At 37.2% G+C, this 27,238-nt stretch overlaps 1 long non-coding RNA gene across 1 annotated transcript in view; it reads left to right on the top strand.

Annotated features, from left to right (window-relative positions):
• Nucleotides 1-26,855, top strand: part of LOC116574820 — a 34,298-nt gene extending 7,443 nt beyond the window's left edge. Inside the window, exons 2-4 of the long non-coding RNA XR_004279503.1 lie at nt 17,178-17,386; nt 22,406-22,690; nt 23,182-26,855. This is a non-coding gene — a long non-coding RNA (uncharacterized LOC116574820). The remainder of the gene's footprint in view (nt 1-17,177; nt 17,387-22,405; nt 22,691-23,181) is intronic.
• The last annotated feature ends 383 nt before the right edge of the window (nt 26,856-27,238 follow it).

Genomic DNA, 27,238 nt, shown 5'->3' with positions numbered 1-27,238 from the left:
TATATTGGCTGTAAAGAATGAGAATGAGAACAATGAAAGTAGGGGTAGAGGTTTAATATTTATTTTTATTGAAAACTCAATTACTAAAACCACGTATACAATATCAATTTTTATAGGAGATCAATATGTAGCTTACAGATACTGTTTGGCTCACAAATTCATTTTCCTGATCGGTTGATGAACTAGGCTCTGATCCATAGCCAGAGATTTCATGCCAATCCTCTTTTATAAGTTTACAAATACAAACCATTTACCTTCAGAAGGACCATGTGAGAAAACATGGGAGAAAGATGTCAGGGACATAAAGGTACAGTGCTATGAAGAAATGTCCTGAAGTGGGACTTTCTGTACAACTTCATGCAATAATTTCATAGGGGGCTTAAATGCCAAATAAGTTAACTTCCCCCAGAATTTGGAGGTAATGTCAAAGTCCGAAAATACCACACTTTGGGGGCGCATAGGTGGCTCAGTCTTTAAGCATCTGCCTTTTGCTCAGGTCATGATCTCAGGGTCTTGGGAATCCATGTCAGACTCCCTGTTCAGCGGGGAATCTGCTTCTCCCTTTCCCTCTGCCAGCTCCCCCAGCTTGTGCTGCTGCTCTCAAATAAATAAAATCTAAAAAAAAAATAAAAATAAAAGAAAGATGGAAAAAGAAAATACCACACTTTGAAACTAAAGCTAATGGAATTAGTATTCTTTCAGTTCTAGTCCATTGCTCCTCAAAATGGGGTATACTCAGCTCGGGAGGTATACCAGGAATTTCTAAAAGATGTGTAAGCTGTGCATAGATAGTTTTTAAGAGAGTTAGTGGTTAGGCTTTCAACTTCCATATGCACTGTTTTTCTAAAACTGAGCTGCTGAAGAATCTGCCTCACCTTGCCCAATCATCCTTTTTTCTTTTCACCAAAAAGAGGCACACCTTTCACCCACTCCTAATCTTACTGTGTTAACATTGCCCCAGGATGGAAAAGGGGCACCAGAGACAGAAGTAAAATGTCCCTGATTACTTCCTAGCAACCCTTTTGCAAATGGTTTTCAGCTTTTCCTTTCAATGAAACTGAAGAAGGACTTAACCAAAGTATCAGTTAATCATTAAAAATAGTTTTCAACAATAAATCACTAAGGCTTTTTTGCACATAACTTGGAAGGCATTTAAAGAATTTTGGGACGTAGCTAAAACAAAACCCCTTCTATTTCCATCATTCATAATTTTTCATGAACAAGTAGTCTCAGCACATCTTCTAAAAGAAGAAAAAAAGGAATAAAATGTATTTTATTGTACAAACCCTTTCTGAGCCTAGCAAACAAATTCTGACCACATTAATTAGTTGAAGAAACATAGCTAACTAACAAATGTATTTTCAGTAAATGTTTATATCATGTTTAATATCAATATATTGACCAAATGTGCACTAGTAATTATAATGCTAACTCATTTCAGGATATTTTATAACATTTAAGGTTACAGAAATTTTTAAGATTAAAGTTCAGTTGATAACTGACTTCTAAGTATAAATGTCATATTATAAAACTCTGGAAGTGGAATGGAAATAAAAAGGAATTATGTAAATTTTTCAACTACTTGTTCATATATATATATATATATATTTTAAGATTCTATCCATTCATTTGATAGACAGAGATCACAAGTAGGCAGAGAGGCATGAAGAGAGAGGGGGAAGCAGGCTCCCTGCCAAGCAGAGAGCCAGATGTGGGGCTCCATCCCAGGACCTCCCAGGATCCTGGGACCATGACCCAAGCCGAAGGCAGAGGCTTTAACCCACTGAACCATCCAGGTGCCCTTGTTCATATTTTTAAATGAATAATGGTGGGTATTAAATAACTATGGTATATAGAATCCAATGGATAGGTTTTCTAAGGTATTTTGTAGTGTCAGTATTTGTAACATGCCAGAAATGATGTTCATTACAACAATTTGAACTTACTATGAAAATATCTCAGATGCTACCTTAAAAATGTGTAAAATACATAGTATTTCAAAATTATTTGGGGGAAGACATGACCTATTTTTCATAAGCTGAAGGTGAAATGAGAAAAAACTTTCATAAGGAAAAATTTTCATAAAGTTAAATTTGTTCAGTTTAAAAGATTATTTTAAATGATATCCTTTGTTATGCCTTAGACTTAAGATATATTTTGAAATTATGGTGTTAATGGACAGTAGCTTTATTTTTGATGTGGTAGGCGTTTCTCAGGCTCCCAGTAGCTTTATTTTTAATGTTCTTTTCTTCAATACTCCTTAAAATGTTTTTAAAAAGTTATTTTTACTAATGCACAAAATTCAAAACCCTGAGAGAATCACTGGTCTAATAGAATGTTAAGAGGAATGTTTATTTTATAAAACAGAATATTCTGGAATTACTGAGGAATGGAGTTTACTCCATTTTACTGGTTTGTATTTGCTAGGCATGAGCTAAGTGCTTTATGTGTATAATTTCATTAAATTTACTACCTAGTGTGGTGGACATAGCCAACAAGTTTACTACCTAGTGTGGTGGACATAGCCAACAAGCACTTTAAAGACATTGAGTTTCTACTGTGAACTAAACATCTGGATTTAGCAGATTAATAAGATTGTCCCAACCTCCAAGAAACTTATCTTTCAGTGAGGGAGAGGAATAAGTGAATTAATAATTATAATGGTTAAGTGTTGATAGGGATACATAAAATTGCTGTGGAAACATGGTTTAAAAAATTGAATTGCTAGGGAATATAGATGAACATAATAATTTAGCCAAAATAAAAGTGCATTTATCCTAAAAGTAAGGCCATTTTAAGTAGTTCAGAATGTTTAGACTCTACAACTGCTCAAGGTGAGATTTATAAAGAAAGAACAAGGAGACATGAATAAAGAATTGTTTTTTTTTAATCCTGAAAGTGATGGGAAGACTAAAAGACATTTTAAGCAAGGAAATAAGTAAATCAGACACTTCTTAATAACATCTAATTCCTAATTATATGCTCATTCAACAATTTTATCTTTAACTTGGCCTCCTATATAGATTCATCCATAGGAAGAAATTCTTTTAGTAAACATAAACAGAGTAGGTTACCCTGCCAGGTAAATGTTCTACTGAAAAATAATGAATTGCCAATCTCTTCTAAATTGGTTTGAGATCATGTCCAAAATCTAACATGTTTTAAATATAGTGAACAAGCCCAGTTTGGAGATGCTCCAAGTGAGTTGCAGATCTAAGACACTATTATTGAGATCAACAAAGTATTTCTACTTCTCGAAGTTCAGCTAAAAGCTAGTGGGATGTCTAAAGATTTTCTCCATCCTAACCTAAAGATTACATATCCATCAGCTTCTCAGGTCTATTGAGAATTCAGTAGTCAACGATGAAAGTAATTTCATAAAAGATGATAATGATAGTTTAGAAATCCTTAATACAACTTCCAGAAATGAAGATGAAGCTCTTCCAAGCATTCGTGATCAACCAACATAAAATTTGCCTCAAACTTTGAGATAATACTCCTGCAACAAGAGTCATAAAGAATGGCTGTGCCATCATGCCTCTGTTCTCAAAATGAGTGGACCAGACAGTGTGGGTGGAAAAGGAAAAATTCATAATCACCTTCGGATAAACTGCGCAAAGGAGTTACACTCCTTAGAAGGGCTCAGCAGAGTCTTCTGCATGAACAAGGATAGTTGACATGAGTGAGGTGAGTTGTTTTCCTTTTGGTGAAATGAGAATTAAATCATTTTGGCTTGGTAAGTTTTTTGGCTGCTTTGAGATCCATTCCCCCAGGCCAGTCACAGTCAGTGTTGTACTGTGCTAAGTTATTATGCCTCACTGGTCAGTGGAACAATTAGGCTCACTGAACAAGTACAATTCAGGTCCAGCCTACTTTTTTCTTCTGTTTAAGTAACCTGACCTAACAACCGTGGGATTCTGTTGTTGACTCTTAAATATTTCAGGATTTTCAGGTTTGCTGAAGAGACACAAATGATCAATTTGTAATTCAGAGACTTCTTCCTGCTTATGTGCTGAATGTCACATTAGTTAATACACTTACGTCTACAAAGGTATCCATGAGGGATGGGTTTATGGTTTTACCGTAGAAGACTTCAATTTTCAACCTGTGACACTTGGGGAAATTACCAAATATCTCTAGACCCTGGTTTTCTCATTTCTAAAATAGAGCTAATAATAGAAAGGCAGTAACCTTCTAAGTCTGTTGTGAAAATTTAATGAAATTATACACATAAAGCACTTAGCTCATGCCTAGCAAATACAAACCAGCAGGTTAATTTATTTAATTCTTCAAACACTACATGCCAGATAGCAGAGAGAAGGACTAGAGATAAAAGCAAGAATAGACAGTTCTTGCTCTCATAACACTTAAAAGGAAGTTGACAATCAAATATCACAAAAACAAATGTAAAGAAGGAGGAAGAGAAAGGAGAAAATACATGGTTTTGGAGCTTGTAATAGGTAAGATTTGGCTTTTGAGGGTGATCAGAGAAGATTTCTCCGGGAAAGTGGCATCTGAAGGATGATTAAGAGTTAACTTGGTGAAGTAGAGACGAGAGAGATGGCTTTCCAGCCTGTGCAGAGGCCCGCAGAAGCATGGGCCATCACAGGTTTGAAGGATAAAAGGCAAGCACCGGTGGTCAGAGTAGTTGAGGGGGTGGGAGCAAGATGTAAGAAGAGGTGGGTTTAAGATGAAGTGGATGTGATCCATTGAATAGCAGTTTTAAGTTTGTCTTTTTGATAAGAGCAATGGGAAGCTGCTAAGGGGCTTTTGAATGCAGTAGGAAGAAGGGACAGCATAAAGTAGCATGATCAGATTTGGATTTTCAGATCATCTTGGCTGCTGATAACAGATAAGATGAGGACAAAGGAAATAGAGGCTATTATAAGAGATGATGAAAACGTCAGCCAGATTAATAAGGATAAAGGTGGAGAGAACTGCACAAATTTAAGAGCTATCTGGGAGGAAAAGTTTTATAAACTGGTGATGGATTGGATGTGGGGATTAAAAAGAGTGAAGTGCAGAGGATAGTGTCCGGCACCAGTCACTAAAACAGGTAACATCAGAAGAGCGAAGTTTGGGGATAAAGTTATGAAATCACGTTTGGAAATTTCATTTTGAGTTTCTTTTGAGATCTTTATGAGGCATATTAAGTAGGCTACAGCTCATAGGATACATATGCCTCATAAATAGATGTGTATATACACATGCATATATATATATATCTGTATATATATGTATATATGTATATATATGTACATATGTATATATATGCATGTGTATATACACATCTATTTATGAGGCAAATGTATATATATATATATATATATATATATATGTGTATGTATGTATGTATGTATGTCATCTATGGGTAGGTGGTGACTTTTTCACCCATAAAATGGGCAATACTGATCCTGCCTCATAGGAGTGATTCATAAGAAATGAGTTGGAGAGGATGCACATAAAGTGCCCAAGCTTGTATCCATAATTGTACCAGGCCAAGAGATGGAAGAAAAGGCACTGGGTCCAGTAGTGGCAGTGAGGTGGAAATGCCCAAGGAAATGGTGCAAGGAGTGTCAGAGTAGCAGCAGCTGGAATCAGGTGTGATAAACACAAGACTCTGATATATATGCCACTTTTGAAGGTTCATCACTAGATTCTTTCAGCAAGCTCCCTAGATGGTTTTCTAAGTGAGCAGTTACTGAATCTGAAGTCTGGAAAGGCTCCTGCTAATACTAACTATGACATTAAAGTATTCAAGGCAAGTTTTCATGGAAATCCATAAGCATTTATTGAGGATCACTAATCCAATGTGATCCTCACATTGGAGGATTTCTGGAACAGAAGAGTAGAAGTTGGACACAGAAGTAAGGCAGAAGGTGTGTTCTAGGAGGGGTAAAGCATACCAAGACTTTAAAAAGTACAGACCTGTAAAATCACAATGGGATAAAAGGAGTGAAATTATCTTGTAATTAATAACATTTGGGGGAAAGACAGTGTTGATAGTGGAAAGGTTAAGGGACCAAATGATGGAAGACAAGTAAATGGTGGGAATCTATCAGAAAATTGTAAGCCGGGCAATGATTGGATTAGCTTGTAAATAGAAAGGTTGAGACCATTACATAGACCAGAGGGTGGAATTGAACACTGGAGAGACAGTTATCAGTTATGATGCTATTGCAGTAGAACAGGTAAAGGATAGAAGCCTGATGTCCAGGAGGCATTTGGAAAGTAATCTGGATTGGAGAAATATATAGTATATATGCTATACTAAATTTTACTGTAGTATACTATATATAAACTATACTATACCATAGTGTATATTGTATATACTATCCACTATAATATACTGTATACTGTGTATATACTATATATACACTAATATATATTATATATAAATACCCCAAACATATCTGTGTTTGGGGATTATCAGTTATAATAGGTAATTTAAATCAGTGTAAGTGAAATAAATGAAGGACAAAGTGAAAAGAAGAATAATTTTAAAAAGACCATGTGAAATAGCATCATTTAAGAAACAGGTGTAATAAGAGGACCCTAAGGTCTCTTATCCAATAACCCTCATTCTTGAAAGTTCTTCCTTATGTCTAACTTAGATATTTCATGCTGAAATCAAAGTCTGTTTCTTCTGTCCACTCTTCAGTTGAGATAGAAAGCAACTGTTCATCATCTTGTATATAACAACCCTTCCTAGGCTTGAATACTGTTATTAAGAAACCTGGTAGTCTTCTCTAACTTAGGCTAAATAATTTCTAGCTCCCATTTCCCCAACCCTTTAATCATCTCTGTGACTCTCTGTTGAATCCTTTCCACTTTCTTCACATCTCTTTAACTTACAGAGTCCATTGCTGGACGTTGTACTTTTCAGATTCACTTTGAGGATCATGGAAGACTTTTCTTAAATTTTTTGTGTAGTAACTTCACGTATCCCAGTGTTGTGCTTGGATTTGCTCCATGTCAAATACAGATCTCTAGTAAACCAGTTATTTTGGCTATTTATGCCTAACTAACTATTTTTTCTTATTTATTGTTAACATTAAATCCCTTTTGATAGTGACATTTTGTAGAGATCATTCTCAATACCGTGACTGAATGAAATACATTTATCTGCCCTGGTCTCGGTTTTGGGTGGGAGGTAAAAACTTTGTACTTCCATGTACTTGCATAGGATGACATAGATTAAGCATGTGTTCTTTTCCATCTCCCCTTTCTGGTTTAAATTGTGGAATTAGATTAAAACATGAGTGTGAAAGAACGTCACTTATTCTGCATGTCTGTACCCCCACTCCCTTGTGAGCTCCTTGAAGGAAGAATGCAATTCTGGTTATCTTTGTATTCTCAGTTCACTTTTTTATCTCAAGGGAAATTACATTTGATGCCTGCCTTAAATCAAGTGTGAAAAAGGAAGGTCTTGACCAGCAGTGGCAGTCAAGTTCCACCTTGCTTGTCAGTTCAGTTGATTGGTAGCAATTTAATTATTGCTGAGCAATGTGATTAAAAGGATTCTGCAACAGAGTCCTAGATCATCAAAAAATGTTGTGGCAAATTAGGATTGTCCAAAATTAGAAATATGAATTGCCATAGCAATTGTTTACCTTGGCTGGACATGAGGCATAGGAGAGGAGGCATATTTGCCACTAAGAACAACAGAAGTTATACCTTCATTCCTATATAATGCCTTGGTCCCAGACAAGTAACGGACTCCTTCTCTGAGAAAGAAAAGAGCACTTTGTTCAGTTTATAGATCATAGTGAAAACAACAGAAGATCTCAGAGGTCATGGCCCTACTTAAAAAAAATTATCCACCCACTTATTTTGCCCAATTGCATAAGGTCTATCTTTAGTAGCTCTTGGAAATTGTGTCAGTGTTAATCTGCATGATTGCCACACATGATTATGAAATGTCATTATAAGAGTTTTATTCATGGTTCTTTCCTTGGAGCTTCTCAGGAAATAGTTTTGATTTAACTTAAAAGTCAACAAAAATAATAGTGGTTTGTTTTTTTTTAACTAATCAAAGAATTCAGCTGCTACTTCGAAAGTTCCACAAGAAATCTTATGGTACTATTCCTGTTTGTTACTTTGATAGCATATTGTCCAATGACGTATTAATAGACAAAGAATTGACTCACTAAAATTTTAGTGGTATCTTTGCCAGATAGAGTTTGGTGAGAAAACTGGACTAAGAGGTAGAACAAACTGAGGAATTAGTATGTTGGGGAGTATTGTTGAGCCTTTGGAATGTAAGAAATAGTCATGAAGAACTGTCAATACATTTAATTTATATATTTTGTTTGCTTATCTCTGTTGTTCTGTGGTTCTTCACTTAACATGAGCCTCCATGTCTGGACTCAGAAGACAGCCTCTAAGATATATCAAGTAGATTGATCCAGTCATGGTAGGTATTAAAGATAAAGTCTGTAATTATTGTGGAGACAAGCACTCTAAAAGTATAACTTCACCGTGAGTTGAGAGGGAGAAATTCTCTACAGTCTTTCTGAGTTGCTTGACCCGTTGATATGACTTTAGCTATCACTTGGTAATGGCACCAAGTCTACAGCTGTACCTCAAAACTTTCTGCAGAGCTGCTGATTGGCTGCTACATCAGTGTTTCAGTTATACCTCAGACTCAACAAATCTAAAATTATTGAAGTCCTCACGTCCTCTGAAGACTACTCCTTCTCCTGTATTCTCTGTTGTACTGGGTTTGGTGCTATGTTTCACAATTGTCTTTGACTCTTCCATTTTCTGTATTTCCCACATTCAATCAATCCTCAGCTGTTAATGCATTTTACTTCCTAATGAGTTCTTGAATCCTTTTCCTACTCCCCACTTCTGCTGTCACTGTCCTAGTTTAGGCTCTCATCTTCTCTCATCCTCTCTCATCCTGAATACTAACATCCTCTTAACTAGTCTTTTAAGTCTCTGGTCTGGCCCTGTCATTATCTTACACTTTTGTCTCCCTATTTAACCATTCTAGTGAATCATCATCATTGTGAGATAAAGTTCAAGCTCCTTACCATGGAATTCAATAATTCTATGATCTGGCCTCTCTCGGACTTTCTGTTTTAATCTCTTACCATCTCCCTCCACTTCTTATCTTTCACTTTGCTCTCTAACAGTGGTGCTATTGGAACACCTTCCTTTCTACCCTCTTTCTCATCATTTGATTAATTACTAATTATTCTTTGATAAAACCTACCTCAGTTATCTCTTTCTTAAAAAGTCTTTTCTGCCTACCTACCTATCTACCTACACACATACCCACCCACCCACACACACATCCATTTGTGCCTTTGTAATACCCAGGACCCCTACTTATCTTTGCCTTTCCCATATTAGATTAACATGCCTATATATGATTTGCCTATACCACCACGCTATGAATTCTCTAAAGGAACATCATGTCATATTTACTTTTGGATCCGTAACAGACTAACATAGTGTCTTATATTGGCAGTCTTTCTGTAGATATTGATTGAAAAAATAACAGTGTATCATTATTAGTTCATTCAGTAGAACACAATCAGAAGCAGTAATATCATTAATTTGAATTTGCAACAGATTATATTGATATGGAGAGTATAAAATGTAGTGACTAAGCAAGGATAATAACTCTTATTTGTACTTTTAAATCCCCTAGAAATCACTGAAACCTATAATTCAAATGAGTATAGCAAATATAAATAATTACTCATCTTTAATGCCAAATTATCATAAATGACTAAGTAGGATACTTAAAGGTTGCTAACCAAATCAGAACTATTAAATAACACATTTCTAAATGAAAGTATTTAGACCAAAAGAAAAAAGAAAATACCGAAACAATTTTCCTGTAGAAGTACAAGCCCCTCTTACAAGGGAAATCTGCAAAAATGTATTACTGTTTATCAATTAATTAATTTTTTGAGAAAGCCTAAGAAATTTTATTTGCATACACATGTATTACTGTTATTCAAAACACAGGACAATTAGAATAATCAGTATTACAAAATTAGAAAGAATGGCTAGTTATGCCCTATTCTTTCCTTCATTGCTAGTCTTCAATAAAATACATCATTTGAGTTCTAAAGGTATATATATATATATATTTTTCCCAATAATAGCATTTCCATTTTGAATGAAAAATTATAAATATAGTCATAATATTTTTATGCTCCCTACATTATCTCCTAGGCCTCCCCTCAACCACAAAAAAGAACCAAGTTTCTATAATAAAATGAACTATTTTATTTTATTTTATTTTGTGAACAATTTCTTGTTTATGGAGGTCTTGGAATCTAGGCCTTCCCTTGCCTAGTTAATTTTCCCTGTTTATTCCCCCAGGGTAATTATTTTCCCTGCCAGCATGTTTTATGGTTGTGTGTGTTTGTTAAATCATCTACAAGTGTACTTGTGCAATAAGTTTATTGAAAAACCTTAAATATTACAAGACAACTATAATTTTGTTTTAAAGACAGCTGCAACTTTAAGGTCAGTTAAGTTTAAGTTTTGAAACCTTACTGATATTTTTGTTTTTAAAAAGGAAATCATGAAAATACTTCTTTGCTTATTTTGGAGTACCTGGTGAATTTTAACAATTCATTCTTTGAATGTTTTGGTTATTGTGCATTCTGTTTTTACTAGAAAATAAGTTCTTCATATTTTGCTCTCAAAATTATACAAGCATATGACCATGACTAAAATACCCAACTGTCCAATCTTCAGTTGATTAGTAGGGATGTTGGATGAATGTTAGTGCCTTCAGAGATTTCAGTGGGAGGATACTAAGAAGTCTGAGGGGCCACAGTTTCTCCATTAGAGCTGTTTTATTGTCCCATTTAATTTTTACCATAGATAAATTTAAAATGAGATCATTTAATGTAAAATTTAGTTTTCATGTCCAAGGGGCAATCTGAGTGAAAAATGCCTTTTCCTTGACTCATATGAAACAAAAAGGATGCTCTTTGTCTTAACTATGTGCAGTTATGCCTTTGCTACTTTCCAAAGGACCTATGCCTACTTTCTGAAACACTTCAGTGTTTTTAACACTCATTCTCTTTCAGTTAGAGAAAGTAAAAAATCTTTAGGGATTCAAGAATCTCATATAGGTGTATGTTTTTTAAAATTAACTTTTACAGTTGGAATAATAGTTCCAGGCCTGTCAAAGGTTCTTGGTAGATACGTGATGAATGAATAAACAAGGCAGCCAGTCGGTGCACATGGAAAGGACGACGTGCTTTAAAATTTTCTGTGTCATTTTTAAAATATGTTATTGTGGACATCTATTATTTTGTCTACCAAGCGATGGTTCTTGGATAGCTCCTCCCTTGATTCCTAACAGAGCTGCCAAGTTCCCATGTGACACTGCTGGACATAGTGGTACGCACTTGAAACAAGCTGGACCGATAAATCCCAGGCTTTTTGAACTTTTTGTCTAGAAAATAAGGTCAGTCGCTTTCTAGTGGTTGAAATTATGAGATGTACAGTCTGACTAGTGTTAGTGGTAGCTTAGTAGTCTGAAATGTGGGCTCTGAACTTCAGGAAGCTTCCAGTGGCCAAAGGTGGGACAATATGGGCATCAATAAGAATAGTAAATGCAACGGATTGAAACAGTCAAATATGTTAGAATCTATGAGTTCATAACACTACCAAAAAATACAAATTGGGTACTTTTGCTAGGGAATCAACTCATTATTTTGAACACTAATTAATAGAGGAAAAGAATTGAGGCTATATGTTATTTTTAAATTTACAATACATAAAGATAGTTAAATAGTTAATGAGGAAAATTTTAATCTATAGAATTATTCCAGCTAATGAACAGAGAAGGAATGATAGAACATATTACACTCAGCCACAGGCGCCATAATGAGCTATGCAGTACAATATCCACTAGCTATCCATGGTTATTGAGCACTTGAAATGAGGCTGGTCCAAGGTGATATGTGTTATAAGCAGTGCTGTGCTGGTAAACATCTAATAACTGGCTCTCTGAGATGGAGAAAAAAATCTGCTTTGTGATATTTGCTGTGATATAAACCACTGTGGCCAGTTTTTAGCTACCCAGTGGGATGTCATGAATCCCATCCCATAAAGCTGGAATGAGATGCTCAGCCTTCATGGGCTGGTGCAAGCAGCTTCCAACACCTACCAGCTATGAGTGGAAAAAATACACAGGACTTTGAAAAATTAATCTGAAAATAAGACTATAAAATATCCCAATCATTTTTAGTAAGTGTTGAAATGATAATATTTTGGATATATTGAGTTAAATAAAATATATTATTAAATTGATTTCACTTTTTAAAAATAGGGGTACTAGAACATTCTAAACTACATGTGTAGCTCATGTTATATTCATCTTGGGTAGTGCTGCTGTGGACAGTGATCATCACTAAGTGTCTACATACCAGGTAGATAGATAATCAGTTATTATGTGACTCCTGGTGGAAGTATATAACACCACCTATGAAGCAATCTTTTTAAAGAACCAACCTTGTACAAGATCAATCCTTTAGGATAATTACTGGGTTAATAGGAAATACAGAAGGCAGAAGAACATGTTACATGACATCATAGGGCTATAGTCAGCAAAGTCCAATATATCAAGAATATACTGTAGGATCCAGTTTCTTTAATAAATATGTACATTACAAGGGAGGGAGAACCTATGCGGTAAAAGAGGCTTAAGAAACTATCAACTGATTATAATTTGTAGGCCTTACTGGGGTCTTCAGTCAAACAAACATACTGTATGAAAGAAGCCCTATTATGACAACTGGAAATTTGAACACTAGATTGTTAATGATATGTAGGTTTTGTTGTTAATAGTTCAGGTGTGATAATGGGATTTTTGTTATATTTTTTTAAAATGCTTATGTTTTTTAGAGATAAATACTAAAGTATTTACAGATCAAATGGTAGCATGTCTGGAATTGCTTCAAAATAATACGGGAGAGGATAAATGAGTGGGGCTATGTATGAAACAAGATTAGTCATGATTATTGTTGAAGCTTATCAAGGGTACTATGTTTACTGTTATATGTTTAAAATTTACCATAATCAAGTTTTTAGGAATTTGTAAACAAGGTAGGTATAAATGTATTTTCATCTTTTTGTGTATATTTGGGCATTGGATCTCCTAGATACAGAAAGGTATTTGAGTGCTTAGAAGTTTAAGAATCCTTTGTCATTTACAAGGGATGTAATAGGTATCATGTACTATTCCACTGTATTTTCTTTTCAGAACAATATTATTCTTGGTGACTCTTACCAAAAGATATTTCTGAATTCCTATTTTACTTTAGTTCTCCATGTCTTTTGTCATATGTCAATTTCCTTCAAATGTAACTGTATAGGTCTTATCTAACCTAATAAAGTGTTGGCTCTTCAAAAGAGAGAGAGAGAGACTTAAGAGATATGGCAATCAAATGTAATGTTTGGGTACCATTTGGATCCCAAAGCAAATTAATCACCTATAGAAAAAAACAAGTTGTGAAACAACTAGAAACTTTAACATTGGCTGGATATTTGATGATGTTAAGGAAGTGTTGCTAATTGTTAAGTCTAGTATTGATGTTGCTGTTATGATAAAAATTCTCTTTCAGAGATATGCACTAATATAATTATGAATGAAATGAAATCATGGGATTTGCTTCAAAAGAATCCAGTGCCAATGGGGAGTTAATGGCAGGGGTATATATGAAACCAAAGTTGATGATTGTTATAGCCATGTGTATCCTAGCAGCTAGATTAGTCCATGCATTGGGATCAATTGTGCTAGTCTTTCCACCTTCATGTATCTTTAAGCTATTCTACAATAATAATAAGTTAATGGGCTCTGGCAATAGACCGCTTAGGTTTGAATCCTGCCTGTACCACTGTTTAAGGTTATGACCCTAAACAATGAGGGTCATCATCCTCATCCATCAAATGGAAATGTTACTTGTATCTACTTCAAAGGTTATGAAAATTAATTAATATAAAAGAAAGGGAGGAAATAGACGTGTAAAGGCACAGGGACTTGAGACAGTGGAAGCTGATGTGATTGAAGTCCCAGTGTCTAATTCCCCAAGCCCATGTTAGTCTCTTTAGGTCCGGTAAAATACTCCAGAATCCTTCTAATCAACTCCTCTTTTTGCTCAAACAGGTTCAAATGTGTGTCTCTGTCTCTTGCAGCTAAAATAGTGCCAGTAATAGATAAACATACATTTTTGCTCTAATATCCTATGAATTTGAAGTTTGTTGTGTGTGGGCTGGGAGCAGCCTCTCTTTGATGGGTTACTTTTCTGGGGTCTCTACTTGGGCTCTCAGTTTGGGTAAGGTATTTGGTGTTTAGTTGAGAGCTTCCTTTGTTATCTGGTTTGTTTGACTGAATGTTAATCTTAAGAAAGTTCATTTGACTGCTCTAAAATGATATCTGTCTTATGTTTGTCTGTCTATCTATCTATCCTGTCATCCATTTTTAAAAATGTTTCCTTCATTCAACAGATGTTTGTTGAGGGTTTTCTAGTGCTAGGTACTCTGGTAGAAATTGGAGGAGATAGCAGTGAAGATCAGATGGTCTGTCCTTCACACATCTTACAATTAAGGAGGGTATGATTTAGGGGTGCATCTGACTACACTAGCAGAAAATTTTCCTGAGCATGGAGATAGCTCCGGGTCTCACACAGAGTGAGGTTCACAGGGGCAGGCAGAGCAGGGCCAGAATTAGGTTGAAATGAGTGGAGGCACTTACTTCAGGTGCAAAATTTGAGGGGCTGCCAAAGCACTTGGTAATCAAGATGAATAATGGTTTACTGTCACTGGAGGGGGAGGAAGGTGTCCAAAGGTTATTTATTGATACGATAAGTTCAGAGACAATTTTCAAAGCTTAAGATTCAAACTTCACTGCATGTCGTGATCTACAATTTCATTTAAATTAAAAGATTTAAGATGGCTTTGGTTCTTTCAGGAGTTTTATGTCTGAAATGATAATACTTTGTTTTTCAAAATTCTCTAGAGCCAGTTAACTTCCAGAGTATCATGATTTATTGGGGTATATGAAGAAATTGAGACCATTTTTATCTCTATTTTATCTATACAATCAATTAATGGAGAGATTAGCAATATTGTATGATTTACAGATATAATTTATGGGACTACTTACTAAAAAATTTGTTTTTACTCATACACATGAAAAACCAAAAAAAGTTTAGATCAAGGACCTGCAACTAGGAACTTCTGGCCCCCACCCCACTATCACTGGGAGGGACAGGGTCCCATAGCTTCAGGGTCCCCTCCAAAAAACCAAAAAATTAAGAGCAATCAATGTTTTCAGCCAATGAGTTTCAAACCTTCCTTTATCATGGTGGGCTTCTACAGCCCATTCCAAACATCATTCTTCAGCTGCTTACTTCTGCAAATTGAATTTATGGTATTTGCTCCCCACGCAATTCTCCTTCCATCTGCGGTCTCAGTGCCATTAATTAATACCACCTTCTTACTACCACTTTGGAAATATGGCCAGTCACTCCAGGAAACTTCCTATCTCTCATGTGCTAATGCAATCAGTCATCAAATCCTCTCTATTCTATCTCCTAAATACTTCTTGAATCCATCTTATTCTCCCCACCCAATGAGATATATTACCAAGTCTCACCTGTGCTGTCTTAACGACCCTTCCCCTCACCCCCTTGCCCCTAGAAATCTTTCTGCATCCAAATTGATTTCCCTCCACTTTGTTTTCTGCCAAGCAGACGTAGTGATCTCTTTAAAATACAGATCTGATGTTGTCCTGTGGTTTAAAACCCTTTAATGTCTACTCATTGCTCTTAGGATAAAACCCCAAATCTTTCAGTCCCTGCATGATCTCCCTCACTCCACCTCCCACTCTCTTTTCTCTGTTCCATTCAAAGTGGTCCCCTTCCAGTTTTCAAATACCATGCTGCTTTCTGCCTTAAGATGTAATCGTATAATGTTGAATGTAATGTTCAATCTGCCTTGAGTGCTCGAAGCCTACTTACTTGCCTGACAAACTCCTTTTTACTTTTCAGGTTCTAACTTAAGGGTCAGTTGTTAAGGACCCTCCAGAGTAGGTCAGGTGCCCAACTCTCAGTGTAGCCTGTGCTTTTCTTTCAAAGCACATAGAAATGAATATCTGCTGCCCCATTATCTCATAAGGCCCAAGAGAACAGGAACAATGCCCCCAATGCCAAGGTCCAGTGCCCCCAGCGTCAGACTATTTGTTGCATTAATAAATAAACAGGTATCTTTAGTGGTGGTGAATTCCGTACCTGCACATTTCCCTAAATGACTGCTTTAGGTGTACATTTTCCTTTTTCATTTGTTTTTTTCATTTATTCTATAAATGTTCTAGGTGCCACTTTCTTTCAACTGATTTGTAGTTTTGTTTGTGTTTCTCCGGATATCATTTTTAACCAGTTTGTAAAGGTTAAGGTTTCTACCCAAACTTGAGTGCTAGTCACTGTACTACCTACCACTTACTAATTTGGGGGATTTAAGGCAAGTTACCTAGTTATATCTATATTAGATGGTTTTCATGAGCTTTAAGTAATAGAAGGATAATGAAACAGTATAGTTAATAGCACCTAGTTGGAGCTCCGTGAATGTTCTTTTCTGTCTGACCTCAGTGGTTAAAGAAAAAGTGCTCAGTTCTCGCTCCCTCCAGGGTAGAACTCTTGAATCCCTTTTCCCTAAGCACTAATCAGATAGGTCTCTGGGCCGAAATTCAAAGAGATCTCTCCAGTTTTAATCCCTTATTAACTTAATGAGTAATTAAGTTTTTTTGTTTGGTGAGTAAAAATTGGACCTGAGTTCTGTAATTTAGGCTATTATCCGTGTGCTTAACAAAAGAGAAAATCACAGTTTTCTACGGATCTTATCCCATCTTTCCCACAACAATCAAATAGAAGATCAATTTAGTGGTGAGATATGGAGTTAATTCTGGAGCCTGGAAGCACATCCATTAAGCTGTTATGCTAATGCAGGCAGGAGGTGTGGAGGGCCTGTTGGCAGGATGAGAAAGAAAGGGGAAAGACAGGAGATAGATCCTAAAGGGAGGCCTTTTCTGATGGCTAACCTAAAGAAACTACTCTCTACTTATCGTTTTGTTCGAATTTTCCATGAAGCACTTATCATTATCTGATGTTTTCCGTGTTTACTTTTCTGTTTATTAGTTGTCTCCATCCACTAGAATGTAAGCTCCAAAAAATAAGGAACCATGCATGTCCTGTTTGCTATTAGAGACCTAGCACCCAGAACCAAGCATGCCATAAAATAATACTTCGTATATATTGGTGAATTGAAGAAGTTGTTGCTGGAAACAAGAAGCAACCACGTATAGTCAAAATAATTTCAAGGTTTAATGTTTGACCAAGATAATAAGGTACAAAATAATAACAAAGAGAAATATTCTTATAGAAGGAGTAGGAAGGTTTTTGTTTCACTTTGTTTGTTTTCTTATAGGAGGAGATGAGTTTTTTTTTTTAAATAAATGTATTTTTTTAGATTATTTATTTAATCAGAGAGAGAGAGAGAGAGAGAGCGAGAGCACAAGCAGGGGGAGCAGCAGGCAGCAGCTCTCTGCTCAGCAGAGAGCTCACTGTTAAGTCAGACACTTAACTGACTGCACACTCAGGTGTCCTGAGATGAATTTTAATAGTTGTAGATATGTTGAGTTGCAATGGTGAGAAATCATGAAAGGTGGAAATTTCTGACTGATGGCTCTTTATACTCAGGACATGTTTTTAAAATGAGATTTAAACAAAACAAAACAATGGGGGCATATAGGTGGCTAGTCGGTTAAGTGGCTGCCTTCAGCTGAAGTCATGGTCCCAGGGAAGCCTGCTTCTCCCTCTCACTCTGCCTGCCTGCCGCTCCTCCTGCTTGTGTTCTCTTTCTTTTTTCCTCTTTCTTTCTTTCTCTCTGTCAGATAAGTAAGATTAATTTTTTTTAAAGGACAGTTTAAAAATAAATAAATAAAACAAAACAAAACCTTCTTTAGTTCTAGGCCCTGTCCTAGGCCATAAACACGCAAGGATGAACAACCATCTCTGCCCTTTGGGAGCCCATATATAATGAACAGAAAGGAATAGATAACCAGTTATGATGTAAAATAAAAGTTGTAGTGATAAAATGACAGACACAGGGAAATGGGAACACAAAGGAGGGACTATATAATTCTGCTGACATTGTGGAAGTCCAGGATGTCTTCCCAGGGTGAACAGATGAGCACTAAATTTAAGGAAAATAAAACCAGGGCAAAAGCCCTGAGCTATATGGTAGTATTCATGTACAGCACACAGTGTATGCTTGACAGATCATTGCAAGTGATCAGTGGGCACGAATCGAGGTACTGGTTCATTTAGAAAGAGAAAATCCAGGGCACCTGGGTGGCTCAGTCGGTTAAGTGTCTGCCTTCAATTTAGATCATGATCCCATGTCCTGGGATCCAGTCCTGTGTTGGGCTCCCTGCAGAGGAGGGAGCTTCTCTCTCTGGCACCATCCCCCATTCTCTCTCTCTCTCTCTCTCTCAAATATATAAAAATTTTTTAAAAAAATAAATTTTAAAAAGAGAAAATCCATATCATTGTCTACTTTGCTGATATTAGAAACCATACTTCCAAAGAATTTTTAGTAATATGAGAAAATGTTTTTACTAAGACAGTTTTTAAAAAATAGAATATAAAATTGCACACATAGTTGGATTCTAAAGATTTATTTTCTTCTTTTGGAGTTTCCAAATGTCTCATATAAGGAATTTATTAATCAGTCTCTTCCCCAATTCATAACTAACATGTTTACCAAGGTAGAGTAAAAGAAATAAAGTGGAAGAAATTAAATTGGAAAAGAAAGAGGTGGAAGAGTGAGGTATATAAGAATATTAATCATAGCTGTCTCAGGATGGTGGGGTTATGTGTGATTTTTGCTTCCTTTTTCATGCTCTTCTGAAATGTCAAGGTCTCTACAAGGAACTATAAATGGATTATAAAAAATATAGATTCCATTTACTTACTAACTTGTTTAACAATTAAGTATAAGTTTAGTGCTTACTATGTGCTTAGCACTTTCCTCAGTGCTAGAATTAGAAGTTTGGAGGTTAATACAAGCCCTTTGTTTGAGTCATTAGACTCACAGAGAGGCACTTGAGTGGTTTAGTCAGTTAAGTGACCAACTCTTGATTTCGACTCAGGTCATTAACCCCGGGGTCCTGGGATCAAGCCCTGCATCAGCTCCCTGCTCAGCGGGGAGTCTGCTTGTCTCTTTCTCCCTCTGCCCCTATCCCCACTGGGTTTTCTCTCGAACAAATAAATAAATCTTAAAGACTTAATATATATGACAACTTTAGCTGGGTAGGTAGGTAGGTAGTGATGGGACTCGAACAGGGATCACTCTCCTCTGGTTCTGGACTCTCCTCCTTTTATCATCTTAATACTGTGTGCAGGAAGGATGGGATTTGATTTGGCCAACCACAGAATCAAATAGCAGTATGTCCCTTAGTGGATACCCCTCCATATCCTTTTGATCCACTAACCTCCCACTCTGCATTCAAAGTTCCGTTTTGTAAATACCCTTTCTCTATTCTGAAACTTCACAGGCTGCTCTTTACCCCCAAATATGGGACTTTTCTACCTGACATTCACGCCCTTTCCAGTCTGGTTTTTGCACTTTTCAGATACTGTATTTGGTCTGCTCATTGCTAAATAACAAATTTATCATGTGCGGTCTTCCTCTCCGTGATTATTCCCAGCTTTCCTCTTATTATTAAGTAGTTTTCTCAACAGAGGTGTGTGGCAAGAGGAAGAGACAGCCTGTGGCTAGTCAAGGAATAGGACTGAACCTTAAACTACCAATCATACAGGTTTAACTTCTGTTTGGGTCTCTACTTAACAGGTGTATCGCTAAATAATTTTGACTTCTCTGAAAAGCCTGTGTACATTATAGGATTATTGTTCATCTCTTCATTTATGAATTCTCATGTAATGAGTTTTTTATTACATATTTCCTATTCACCAAGCTCTGTGTTGGTACTGGGCATTCATCAGAGCAAAATGGGCAGAGTCCCTGTGGTCCTGGATCTAGAGGGAAATGACAAAAACACCAAGTAAACTAGAAGTCAACAAAGTTACTAAAAATTGTGATAAATATGAAGAAAACAAATAAGAGCAAGAGGGAGAAAGTAGGAAAGGATGAGTATGATAATATTTTCGTAAAACAATGAGAGGGAAGGAGCTTAGTTAATGGTAGTGAATAAGTTTTTAAAGTAGAACCATATATACAGAAACCCTGAGTTGGGTTTTATTATATTGGAAGGCTTTATTATATTGGAAGAACTAAAAGAAGACACTTTCCAGGAGCCAAGTGGAAAGGAGAATGCCATGAGATTATGTTGGAGATGGGCAGCCACATCTTTAGGGCCTCACAGGCCACAATAAAACACATGGATGGATATTGGGGCACCTGGGTGACTCAGTGGGTTAAATAAAGCTTCTGCCTTCGGCTCAGGTCATGATCTCAGGGTCCTGGGATCGAGCCCCACATCGGGCTCTCTGCTCAGCATGCTCCCCACCCCCCACCTGCCTCTCTGCCTATGATCTCTGTCTGTCAAATAAATAAATAAAATATTAAAAAAAAAAACAACACATGGATATTATTCCAAGGGTTATTGGGTAGCAGGAGCATCTTAAACCGGGGAGTGACATATCTGACTTAACTTGTCCTACCAATTGTGTGGAGAATGGAATGAAGTAAAAGCCATCAATTGTAACCCAAGGCAGTGACTTTGAAGGTCTAGACTAAGGAGTAGCAGTACAGGTTGAGAGAGAGAGAAAAGTAGACATACTCAAGACATACTTTGGAGGTAGAAGGTGTGGAGACATTACAGAATAATGAACTGGGCAAATTCAGCGGACCACAAAATGCTGTCAATACTCACGTTTTACTCCCGTCCCACTGGGCCTTGTTGAACTGAGAGGGCTTGTGAAGAGCTGCTCTGGGGCCAGTCAGGCCTCCTGGTATCTGCTCTTTGTGTATGTACTGGGTCATCTGTCCGTCCAACTTAAATCTGCTCGTCTAAAAAATTTATCTTCTTCTTAAACTTATTTATTCAAAAAGTACTGAGCTCTTAGCATTCATCTAAAGACAAAAGACTTGAATATAACTGTATCCAAAACATGACATACACTGTTTCCATTCAAAGATATCCTTTAAATACAAAAGAAGCTCCTTTCTCAAACTATGAAAATTATGTGCTGGCATAAGCAAAGTACATTGATGGGGAGTATCAGAACAGAATCATAATTTGCACTAGAATTTAAGGTTGCAGATTTTTTTTAAAGATTATTTATTTGACAGAGATCACAAGTAGGCAGAGGGGCAGGCAGAGAATGGGGGGGAAGCAGGCTCCCTGAGAGCCTGATGCGGGGCTTGATCCCAGGACCCCGAGATTGTGACCTGAGCCAAAGGCAGAGGCCCAACCCACTGAGCCACCCAGGCACCCCAAGTTTGCAGATTTTTATGTCTAACTAAGGAACGATGCATTAGCTGAGTCAAGATTATAAAAAATAACCATTGCATAGAAATAGGTCTTTGATTTTATGATCTTTATTTTACCAATATAGTATAGTGAATTAATCTTAGTGAATTTCCCTATACCTTATCCCCAAAATGCTTCTAGACAAACAACAAATCTCCCTACCTGCCAAAACATAATGAAAAATGCTTCTTTTGCTCCAATAACCTCAATGTTTTTGAGGAGGCTCTGAATTTCAGATAGATCCAGTCATTCCAAAATAATGATAAAGTCTAACCTATCTGCCTACTTCAATTCTAGCCTTTGTTTAAAGTAAATGGATTAACATTTTCATTGTTGGAATTTTCTCCAATCTAGGTTTGATAGGTTATCAGCAATTAAAAAAAAAAAAAGCCACCACCACCACAGCCCTCCTTAGCTCACTCTCCTCAGTATACTCTCCCCATTCCTAAAACCCCTTTCTTTCCCAAAAGATCATGACTATTTTTTTTTTCTAAATGAAGGCAATGGACTAATACCTTCCTTTAATCACAGTTGCTTAAGTTTTTCCTTGCTGAGACGCTTTTTTTTTTTTTATTTGTTTGACAGACAAAGATCACAAGTAGGTAGAGAGGCAGGCAGAGAGAGGAGGAAGCAGGCTCCCTGCCAAGTAGAGAGCCCGATGTGGGGCTCGATCCCAGGACCTCCCAGGACCCTGGGATCATGACCCGAGCTGAAGGCAGAGGCTTTAACTCACTGAGCCACCTAGGTGCCCCTGAGATGCTTGTGATAAATGTCTGTCTAATATTACTATTTTTAAGTTCAGGTGTGTCTTCGCATTTTTTAATATGGTGAGTGTTAATGATTTCTGTTCTTTCCTTGTCACTTTTTCAGAACACTTGTAGTATTGGACCAAAATAAAATTTTCGGGAGTTCATCCTTCCAACCACCATCCTTCCAACCTGCCTTGATGGTCTCCTTGGGGCTTCATGCCAAGAGTTGTGGTTGGGACTTCTGAACATGTCTGTTTTCCAATGTAATATTTTAAACTTCTTCAACCCCAAAGGAGAAAGTAACCCCAAGTCCTTTTAAAAGGTCTATACATTTTATTTGGGAAGAGGAAGAGAATTTCCATGCCATGATTGACCTTGTCATCAAGATACTTTCTTTCCTCTACAGGTACAGACTCTTATTTTATTTTGACAGTCTTTCTTTTAATTCTGATTACAGCAGTGAATATTATGGCCTGTTGGATTGTTATCTCCTTTTTTTCCTTTTTTTCATGATTTGGTCAAGTGTATGTTCTCTATCTCTGAATGTTTCCTAAACATTGACATTTATAGCTTACATAATTTCATTGTCTCATCACTAACGGCAAAATGAAAAGCAATTATGGTAGATATTGATCTCTGTTCTCTGATATGCAATGTAAAGTCATTTAATACATATAATATATAAAACTATATAAAAATATATCCCCCTGATAGACAAAGTTTCCTTTTATTCCTGTCTCCCCTCCTCTGTCTCTTCTGATTACGTCTCAGGTTCACATCAGCTATTAGCAACATGACCATTTCTTACACAAGGAAACACATCTACCTTCAGGCAAAAATGGTCTTCTAGGAATGGCAATTCTAAACTATATCCCAAGACTTTCACCTCCCCTATAGTGCCAGAACCTTCACTGTCAGCATGGAGACGATGGGAATTGTGGACTTTCGAAACTGGAGAGGCAGTTGAAGGCAGAACTGGCCCTGAAGCAGAATCTCAGGAATTGGATTCTTTCCAGTCTGAGCTGGAGATTCTCAGCAAGACATGTACTTCTCTGAGCCCCAGCTTCCTTTTATGTTAAATAAGAGTAATACCTTATAGGTTCAAAAGCATATCAGTGTACTTTGTAAAGTGATATGTTAATTGATGCTATTATTCATTTAAAAGTAAAGGCAACAAATAAATAAGAGTAGGAATTTAAAGAATCAAACTTCGGAGGCCCTGGCCCATAAATCCTTGTCCTCATCTGAGTTTTCCACCTTTCTGTTGTTAAATTCCGTTACATTCTTGCTCCAAAACCAAAAATGTTTGAAATAATATAAATTGCCTGTTGGGTTTTTAAAGAGCTCTGCAAATATCCTGAATTCAGTAGTCATTCACAATTAGAATGTTTTAATGAGAAGTTACGACAACTACACTGAGAGCATAGGAGTTTTATTAAGGAAGAACAGAGCAATCATTAGGGAATATGACATTTTCAAGGAAATGGAACAGGCCCAAATGGAGGGAAGCACTGGGACCTTGGAGAATCACCAGCAGGAGAGAGAAACAGGGAGAGAAGGGTGGCGATAACAAGACAGAAGTCACATCTTCTAGAATTTTCCTCTTTATGGAGGAAATGGGGGAAAGCGCTCTTTATTCCTCTGTCCTCAGTAATGCTTCTAGGACCCAGAATGCAAGCAAGTGGTATATATATAAGATCAAGCAGGTTTTTGTGCACTTGCCTAGGAACTCAACCATCACAGTGTTTCTGAAAGAAAAATGTATTCCAACTTCCAAAGAGCCAACCCTCAAATGCATTTTTGGAATGCAATCTGTTTGAAAGTGAAATAACCAGGCAGCCTGGATGAGTTCTCTTTTGAAAGAGTTTGCAGTGAGAAACATATCAGCTTCTGTGAAAAACTGTTTTCTAATGGGGGCTGAGTCTTTTGTAGCTATCTTATATACTTTCTGGAAGGAATATATAAATGAGGTGAGACATTAAAACATTTAGGTAGATTTCAAGATTTTTAAGACAGCCATAGAATAGTTTTGCCCTATTCAGATATCTTGGAGATCTTTTATTGTTTCCCCCCATCCCCATGAAATCACCTATTTACTTTAGGATATTACAGGGCTTCCTTAAATATATCCTAAGAATCATGTCATTATAATAAATCATAGCAATGTGAAAAAAAAAACTCTATAAAACATGCAATACTGTATAGCCATGCCCATGGTTTGCTTATCAGTCTTCTCCGGAGTATGTAGCATCACTTATAATTTAAAAATTAAAGCAGTTTGGGGTGAGATAATTTCCAAAGTTCAACAAGTACTTGAACTTTTTTCAATCAGGATAGTTATAACTTAGAATTTCTTCTACAGTAATTTTACTGAGATAAATGATATGAATAATGAATTATTCATTACTGAATTATTCCAGCCTACTCATTCCTTTTACACATTAGCTTATGACTGCAATCCTAGTAAAATTTATGTTCAAGAAAAGAGCTAACTTATTTTTTCTTTCTAAGGGTTAGTCACCCATGAGGAGGGTCCAAACCAGGACACCCGTCTCTGGAAAAAAGCTAAACTAGACGAGGTATCAGGACAATAGGCTTGAAACAGGACAAACATGGGAAATCATGACTGTGGTCCCCGATGCATAGCTGTGTTTGGCTGCCGAAATTTCCCTCTGAACACTGCATGATCTACAATAGAGGGAAGTAGCATGTCTTAGCGCAAAGAACTCACCCACCCAACTGACTCAGGTTCCCGGCTAGAGAAGAGACTCCTTGTCCATCAGCTCTTTTAACCAGTAAACTAGAGAAAGGTTTCCTTTACCTCCTTCTTCCAACCTATGATCAAATGTCACTATTTTCACTTCCTAATCCATCCCCTTCTACCCACTCCACTATCACTACCTTGGTTCAGGTCATTGTTGTCCATCACCTGTGTGATGGCAGCAGCTTGCTATTGGCTTTCCGTTCTACCTCTTGACCCCTCCCATCCATTTTTCACACTGATGCCTAACTGATCTTTCCCAATTGATCCTTCTTCTTTTAAAAATCCTTTTTGGGTCCCCATTATCCCCAGATCAATCTTTACCCTGCCCTCAAAGACTCTGCATAATTGGATTCTTCTCTCCAGCCTCCCCTCCTCATAAGCCCCATCCCCACCCTGCCATCTCCACTGGCCACCCTGTGCTTCAGTGTATTGAGTTACACCCAGTCCCTGGAGTGCACCTCCCATTTAACAGTATTTTGCGTGAACACTTCCTCCTCCAGGCTCTCTATTCTAACTCACCCCATCCCACTCCAGTGCCTGAAATTCCATCTTCGTTACTTAGATCTCGGCTTAGCAAGGGCTTCCAGGAAGCCTGCCTCCCCGCAGGCCCCAAGTCCTTCCCATGGACTACCATCACGATAATCTCTACTTCTCTATTCAGAGCCCTTAATCAAACTGTGGGTTGTTTCTTTGTCTGAAATCCCACTGGACTGTGACTGTGAGGGCCTGCACTTCAGGGTTTCCTGGCCTTGACTTTCCGGCAACCTATTTTGCATAACAGATCAAGAAAATCTGCTTGCTTTCATGAATGCCAGCCTGACTTTGTGCCCATTCCTAATCCCCAGGCTTTGGCCCCAATTTTTATTTTTTGCAGATCACAGTAAATAGCTAATCATACCATCTTGTCTCATTCATTTTCTCCCATGCTCTAAGGCTTCTCCTTAAGTGGAAATGAATCCTATGTACCTTATGAGTGCCTGAGGGCAAACAACATATGGAAAGGAAAATTGGCTTATTGCCATAAAAAACACGAACTCAGCAGATTTTTCTTTCCTCCTAAATTTAACTCAATGAAGAAAAGTGCTTACATCACCAAAGCTTGAGAGACCCCCAGGGAAGTCACTGACAGCTGATTTCTCAATCTCTCCTCAAAGTACTGTAGAGGGCAAATGCCTCCAGTTTTAGGATCTGTGCATTCAGGGATTGGTGAAGGTGCTTAAAAATCATGAAATACTATATAGAGACTCATTAAGATATGTTTACGATCACTGTATTCTTATCTCACATTTAAGACTGTCCTTCAAACACAAAAAGATGTAGAAGCATAGCCTCCCCCTCATTTGGGAGAATACCTTGGAAACACAATTTCAGCTATGTGAAAATAAACAAGGATAAGCTTAGAGCAAACAGTATGGTGATCTTCTGGAATTCACGTAAGAAGACAGCAGCATCCATCCCTGGCTAAACGCATCCCCTTCCTCTATGAGCTCTATCTCAGGTCATACCCCTTTTGAAATCTCATGGCCAGATAGTAACAAACTGAATAAAATGTTGCTATTTAGAACCAGTGTGCCCAGAGTTAAAGGGGAACAAATTTTTTTTCCTTTCAATCCTAATTTCAATAACTCCTTTTTTCTGTGGATATTTATTTAAGGTTGGTTGAGAAGGGTGCTTTGATGGTCCAAGCTTCTATGAATACATTATGGACTAGATCTGTTAGAATAAATTGAGCATATTTTAGGAAACTGTTTAGGATGCCAGTGTTCTTTCTGTATTATTTATTTATTTGTGAGAGAGTTTGAGAAAAGGAGCAGGAGGAGGGGCAAAGGGAGAAGCAGACCCCTTGCTGAGCGGGGAACCCAATGTGGGGCTTGATCCCAGGACCCTGGGATCACGACCTGAGCCGAAGTCAGGTGCTTAACCGACTGAGCCACCCAGGCACTCCTCTTTCTGTATTTTGAAAGAAGTATCTTTAAAAATATTATTTGAATATTTGGGAAACACAATGAAGTGCTTATTTACATGCAGCGTAAGTTAGCTCTCATTGTATCTAGTAATTTAGATAGACAGTGAGTGACCTACCCCATCCATCTTTTTCCTACGGCGATTAGAAGGAAATCCCATGCTGGGATGCCTGGGTGTCTCAAAGCCTCTGCCTTCGACTCAGGTCATGATCTCAGGGTCCTGGGA

This window comes from Mustela erminea, chromosome 16 (genome assembly GCF_009829155.1).
Source record: "Mustela erminea isolate mMusErm1 chromosome 16, mMusErm1.Pri, whole genome shotgun sequence".
In the NCBI taxonomy this organism is placed as follows: Eukaryota; Metazoa; Chordata; class Mammalia; order Carnivora; family Mustelidae; genus Mustela; species Mustela erminea.
Note: the sequence above shows the minus strand (reverse complement) of the source record. Positions and strands in the feature narration are given on the sequence as shown.